The sequence below is a fragment of the Suricata suricatta genome, chromosome 15 (assembly GCF_006229205.1).
Source record: "Suricata suricatta isolate VVHF042 chromosome 15, meerkat_22Aug2017_6uvM2_HiC, whole genome shotgun sequence".
NCBI lineage: Eukaryota > Metazoa > Chordata > Mammalia > Carnivora > Herpestidae > Suricata > Suricata suricatta.
The window spans coordinates 57,520,881-57,528,058 of record NC_043714.1 but is presented as its reverse complement, the minus strand read 5'-3'; positions in this window follow the sequence as shown (position 1 = coordinate 57,528,058).

Genomic DNA, 7,178 nt, shown 5'->3' with positions numbered 1-7,178 from the left:
CATCTTTGGATTAGGAAGGAAGCCTGAACGCTAAGAAGAGAGAAACCCTTCTCGAATGCTGTAGGGGGAGCTCTTGCTTCACAGTCCGCTTTACTTGGCCTATTTCTGAAATTTATTTTTCTTCTTCTTTTTTTTTTTACCTGAAAGCAGAACCATAGGATTTTTCTTTGTTAAATGTCCTGAAACGGAAAGGGTTGTAAACCAGTAGTGAAGAGTTGTTTTTAAGAGATTCTCTTTTTCAGATCTGTTTAACTGGTCCTATGATATTTATCTCCATCATCCATAGGAGCTTTCTGGAACAGGCTACCTTCTCATGGAACCAATGAACATTTAGAAATCTTAGGAGAACACATGCTTTTTTGGTGGAGGGTTTTGGTAATGTATATTCTAGCGTGTTCTGCAGTATTACAAGTGAGTAGTCTTGAAGCCAGGAACCTTATTTTTGATCAGTAAATAATATTTTTCTTAATAACTGAAAATTAAAAAAATTTTGTTTGATATCAATGCTGATAAAAATTAAGTAGACTTATCATGGTGATCATTTTACAATATATACCAATATCTGATTGGCATATTGTATCCCTGAGACTAATACAGTATGTCAGTTATATATCAAAAAGAGATTGAAAAATGCATGAACTAAGTGAAAAACCTTATCTTCATTTAAAATGTGTTGATATATAAAATACAGATGCATATGTGCGTTCTTGGAGCATTGAAAAACTAGGGGTTCAGCATTTGGGTCACTTGGAATCAGGTGAAACCCATTCAGGTCTCAGCTCAGCTACTGATGAGCTACATAAATCTGGACAAATTGTGAAACTGTCCTGAACCTCAGTCTATAAAACCAGAGCAATATTACCAATCACAGAGGACTTTTGTGATGACTAAGGGAGATAATACAAGTCAAACACTTAACACTGCTTCATTGTGTGATGGAAATAGACAAATTTCCATCCGTTACTGGTGTTGGTAACTTTGGTTCCTAACGTAACTTCAACAGAGCCTGGCCCTAGAGGAGATTCAGATGGCCCGGATTCCATGTGAACCATCACAGAAGACAAATGGCATTTGCATTTTGGTTGAGTTCTGGTGAATAGCTTTGCTTCAATCCCACCTGGTAGGAACTGGAATGGAATGGACCGATACATTATCTCTCCTACAAGGACATAGCTGCCCTCATGAAGGACACCCTCTAGCATTCTCTCCCAGACTTTTGTACCACAACCCCCAGGATGTGTTAGTATACTTGATGGTGTCCCACTGCTCTCTGGACTCTGATGATATTTCTTCATTCTTTTCCCTTTCTTTCTCTCAGACCTCTTGCTCCTCTTCCTTCTGCCAGTTCAAATGTGCTTGAGCCCCTCTACTGAATTTTTCATTTCATTTATTTTACTTTCCCGTTCTAAAATTTCTAGTTTGTTTTCTTTCACAATGTCTGTCTCTTCCTTGATAGTCTCTGTTTGGTGAGGGATCATTCTCATACTTTCTTAAAACTCCTTTAGACATAGTATCCTTTAATTATTTGAACATATGTAAAATGCCTCATATAAAACTTTATTTAGTAGGCTGAATCATGGATCCCAAAGATATCAAGTCCTAGTAACTGAAATCTGGAAATGTTACTTCATTTGGGAAAAGAAGGACTTTGCAGATGTGGTTAAGGGTCTTAAGAATGGGAGATGAGTCACCTGCATTATCCAGGTGGGCCCTAAATATAATCACAAATGATCCAATAAGAGAGAAGCAGAGAGAGGCTTGACGCCACCTCGAGGAGAAAGTGATGTAAGGACAAAATCTAATGGCTTTATTAAGGAATGATCTCCCTTCCAAGTGATCATGGGTGAAAATTTTACCAAACTTTTACCAAATGAGCACAACACAGAATTCTCCAGAGGTATACTCTGTCCTATTTATGTCTTTTTCCTCACTAGCCATGATCATTGACTGCTAAGCCAATGCCATATATGCTAGTTTGTTGTTGTTGTTTGGTTTTTGGTCAAAGCACCATCCCAAATCAAGAAAGGAATTTGTCTAATGGTTAAGGTAATGCCAGCTACAATAACAGAAAAACAGTCTCCAACTCTTCGTTCCTTAACAAAGGAGCATTTAGTTTTTTACGCTTGAAATGGTTCAGAAAGAGTAGGGCTCTTAGATTGGATATCTGAGACAATTCGGCTTTGGACAGTGAGCCAGGGGTCCACGCTTACTCTGTTTTGTGGCTCAGTCATGCTCAGAGTTCTCGGAGTCATTGCCACTTAGTCAAAATACGGTTTAAGTAAGAGAGTGCATAATTATTTAGGAGAGACTATATGATTCCACAGAATCTTTTTTTTACCCAACTGGGAAGTGATTCCCATCTTAAGCCACGTTCCATCGATTTGATTGTTCAGAACTCAGTGAATTGTCTACAGAGAACTGCAAACTGGGGCGTGGGTGGAGAACTGCAATGTCATCTAGTTGAACATTCTGTTGGAATATAAAGTGAGTTTTGGTGATCATGCTAGTGCATACCAAGAAAACGATTTCTTCATGAAATATCATTTTCTTCTTTATTGAAGTATACTTGGCCCAAAATAAGCTGTATATATTTAAATCGTATAACATTAGGAGTTTGAGATACATATATACCTGTAAACTATAAACATGGTTAAGAGAATGAGCGTATCTATGACTTGACTATATTCCTTGGGTACCTTTGTAGTTCATTTCTTCCCCATTTCTCAGGCAGCTATGGATCTGCTTTCTGTCAGTATAGATCAGGTTGCATTTTATAGAATTTCACATAGTTGGGATAATAGAACATGCTATTTTTGTCTGGTTATTTTTCATTCAGCATAATTATTTTGAGATTCATCCATGTTGCATGTATCACTGGTTTATTTTTTTTATATTGCTGAATAATAGTCCATTACATAGCTATATCACAATTTGATCATCCATTCATTTGATTGAAATGTTTAGGACTTTCCCATTCTTTGCTCTCGCATGTAAAGATACAATGAACATTTGCATACATCGTCTTTTGTGAGCTTTTGTTCTCAGTCTCTTGAGTAAATGCTCAGGGTTAGGTCATATGGACGGTATACCTTTAACTTTTAAAGATATGGACACATATTTCCCAACCGTTTTACATCCATATCCACAATGTATGAGAATTCAGTTGCTCTATACCTTCATCAGCTTTTGGTATAGTCAGTCCTTTTAGTTTGAGCCATTCTAAATGGAGTTGTTAAATTGTATCATTGTGGCTTTAATTTAGATTTACCTACTGAATACTGATACTAGGCATATTTTCATGGTTATTTTGCCATCCATATATTTATGTTGGTTAAATGACTGTTGATTCTTTTGCTATTTTTTATTGGGTTGTTTCCCTTTTTATTTTTGAGATATAAGAAACTTTCTCACAAGAGTTGCAAGTCCTTAGGCAGATATATATTTGGCAAATATCTTTGCCCATACCTGCCTTTTCATTTATATAACATGGACTCCTGAAGAGTAAACATACTTAACTTGATGAAATCCTATTTATTGATGTTTTACTTTCATAGTTTATGGTTTTGATGGCTTACTTAATAAATCATTTCCAAGTTCAAAGTAAGATTCCCTTCTATGATTCCTTCTGGAAGTTTTATAGTTCTAGTTCTTATATATTTAGGTTAATGACTCACTTTGGGGAAATGTTTATATAGTGGAGAGAGGCAGGGGTTTAAGTTTATCTGTTTGCATCTGGCTCCCTAATTGTCCCAACATCGTTTTGTTGAAAAGGTTATCCTTTCCCCCTTAATTAACTTAGCACATTGTCAGAAATCAATTCATCATATATAAGAGGGTCCATTTCTGAACTCTATTCTTTTATTTTTGTTAATCTAGTTTGTTTGCGTTTGCACATCAATATTAGAAACAGCTCACTAGTGGACGCACAGGCCCACAAAAAGCCTGCTGCAATTTTGATTTGAGGTTGCATTGAATCTATCAATCAGTTTGGAGAGAATAGATGTCTTAATAATACTGAGTTTTCAAATCCATGAATATTTGTGTCTTTAATTTTCCATTCTAGTGTTTTGTAATATTCAGTATAGGGGCCCTACACATCTTTTGCCAAATTTATTCCAAGTATTTCATATTGTCTGGTGCTATTGTAAATAATGTATTTTAATTTCACTTTATGATTGTTTCTAATATATAGAAATACAACTGATTTTTGTATATTGAGTTTCTATTTTAAAATCTTACTAAATTCATTTATTAGAACCAGTAGTTTTTTTGGTGAAATCCTTAGGATTTTCCATAGGGATGATCATGTCATCTGTAAATAATGACAGTTTTTCTTTAAGATCTTGTGCTGGTCTTATTTAACTGGCTAGAACCTTCAGTACGAGGTTAAGCAAAAATAGAGCAGGTATCCTTTCTTGTCCTTTGTCTCAATTCTAGCCTTTTATCTGTCACCACTCTGCGTGATTTGAGTGTGGGTCTTTTGTAGAAATCCTTTGTCAGGATGAGGAAGTTCCCTTCAATCCTACTTTGCTGAGATTTCTTATCTTTTTTTTTTCTTTTCTTTTTAACACGTTTATTTATTTAATTTTTTTTTTTTTTTTTTTTAGAGAGAGAGCATGCACATGAGTAGGGGAGGGACAGATGGGGCGCGCGACAGAGGATCCAAAACGAGCTCTGTGCTGATAGCAGAGAGACTGATGTGGGGCTCAAACTCAAGATCCATGAGATCATGACCTGAGCTGAAGTTGCTAACCTACTGAGCCACGCAGGCATCCCAAGATTTCTTAACCTAAATGGATGTTAGGTTTTGTTAAATGCGTTTTTTGCATTGAAATTATTTTTATCATTTTTCCCTATGAATCACTTGATTACTTTTTCAAATGTGGAACTGATCTTAATAGAGTATCTTTTTACTTTCAACCTGTTTTTGTCATTATATTTAAAAGGTATTACTTGAAGGAAGCATATTGTTGGGCCTTGCATCTTTATCCATTCTGACAATCTCTGCTTTTTTTTAATTTATTTTTTATTTTTTTAATTTACATCCAAGTTAGTATATAGTGCAACAATGATTTCAGGAGTAGATTTCTTAATACCCCTTATCCATTTAGCCCATCTGCTTCCCACAATCCCTCTAGTAAACCTCTGTTTGTTCTCCATATTTAAGAATCTCTTATGTTTTTGACAATCTCTGCTTTTTAATTAGGAGGTTCAGATGACTTCTATTCAATATGTTCATTGAGATGGTTCATTTAAATATAACATTTTTCTATTTGTTTTCTATTTTTATCAACTGTTTTTCTTTTTGGCATCATTTCCCTCTTTTTGCCTTCTTCTTGGTACAATTGAATAATTTTTAAAATTATCCCCCTGTTATCGTTGTTGGCTTATTAGTTGGCTCTTAGTTTTATTCTTATAATAGTTGTTTGAGGGTTTATTAGATACAACTTTATCTTACCACAGTCTATGTTCAAGTAATATTATACCACTTTATGTATAGTATAAGAAACAAGTTTATTTCCATTTTCTTTCTCAAGAACTTTATGCTGTTGTTGAGATGCACTTTACTTCTCTGTACATTGTATATCCCACGATTCCTTATTTTTTATTTAAGCCATCCGTCATCTTTTAGAGAGACTTACAAAATGAAAAAGAATGTTTTCCCCGTACCCATGTATTTATATATCTGGTTTTCCTCACCTTTGTGTGGATCCAGAAAAATGATCTGGTATCATTTTTCTTGTCTCTGAAGGACTTTCTTTAACATTTCTTATTTTGGAGGTCTACTGATAATGAATTCTTTCAGCTTTCATACCGTCTCACAATTTTTTAACTTTACCTTCAGTTTTGAAAGATATTTTCACTGGGAATAGAGCTCTATGTTGAAACTTTTTTTTCAGGTCTTTGAAGATGTCACCCCACTTATTGTTAGGCTTACCTTCTTTCCAACTAGAACTCCGCAGTCATTTTTCTTTTTCTCTTAATATTTTTTCCTATCTTAAATATGTTCATTCTCTTTTTAAGATTTTCCCTTAATCACTGATGTTATCCATTGTCTTATGATGTGTCTTGAAGTAGTTTTATTGTGTTGGGGGTTTATTGGGATTCTTGTATCTGTAGGTTTATAGTTTTCATCCAATTTGACTATGTTTCTTCAAATATTTTTCTAATACCCTCACTTCAGGGACTTCAATTCCATGTATGCTTGGCATCTTCAAGCTCACATTGTTTGTTTGTTTGTTTTTTCAGCTTTCTCTCTTTCATTTTGGATCATTTAAATTGCTATGTATTCAAATTTTTCCTGCCTTGTTTATCAGCTATTAATCCAATTCATTACAGACATTTTGCATTTCCTCTTGAAAAGTTTAACATTCTCATGTTTTATTCTACCTTCCTGAACATCTGTAAGACTGACATAATAGATGTTTTAATGCTGTTGTGTATTATTTTTAGCATGTTTCATGAGTCCATTTTTATTGATTGATTTTTCTCCTCATGATCGGTCATATTTTCCTGGTTTCTTGCCTGATAATTTTTTATGATTTGCCAGACACTGAATTTTACCGTGTTGGTTGCTGGATAGTTTGTATAACTTTAAGTATTCTTGATCTTTGTTCTGGGATATAATCAAGTTACTTGAAAGAGATTGATTTTTTCCCCAAGGATTGAATTTAAGGTGGAATTAGAGATATCTTTGGTCAAGGACTGATTTTGCCCCAGTACTGAGGCAGTGCTCTTTGGAATACTTTTTGTGATGCCCCCATGCACTGACAAGGTTTTTCAACTCTGGTGGGGTAGGAACACAAAATTTTTCTCTGCTATGCATGTTTCTTACTTCTAATCCTTCCTGCTGACCCTTTTCTGGCCATGTGTTGTTTATAATATGCATGCACCAAGCAGTAATCAACTGAAGACTCCAAAGGAACCCTCTTCAGATTCCCAGGTCTCCCCACTTGGACAGGTCTCTCCTCTCTGTGAAGGCATCTCTTCCCTGGTTGTTGTCTCTGTCATTTTGAGCCATTGTAGGTTCCCCAAATTCTCAAATCTGTCTTGACACCTCAGGGAGACTTCTGGACACTGTTTGGATTCCCTACCCTGCAAAGCAAAATGAGACCCATCATCAGGCATTATGATAGGAAACCATAGGCTCACCTCTTTTGTTTCTCTTCCCTCCCTGA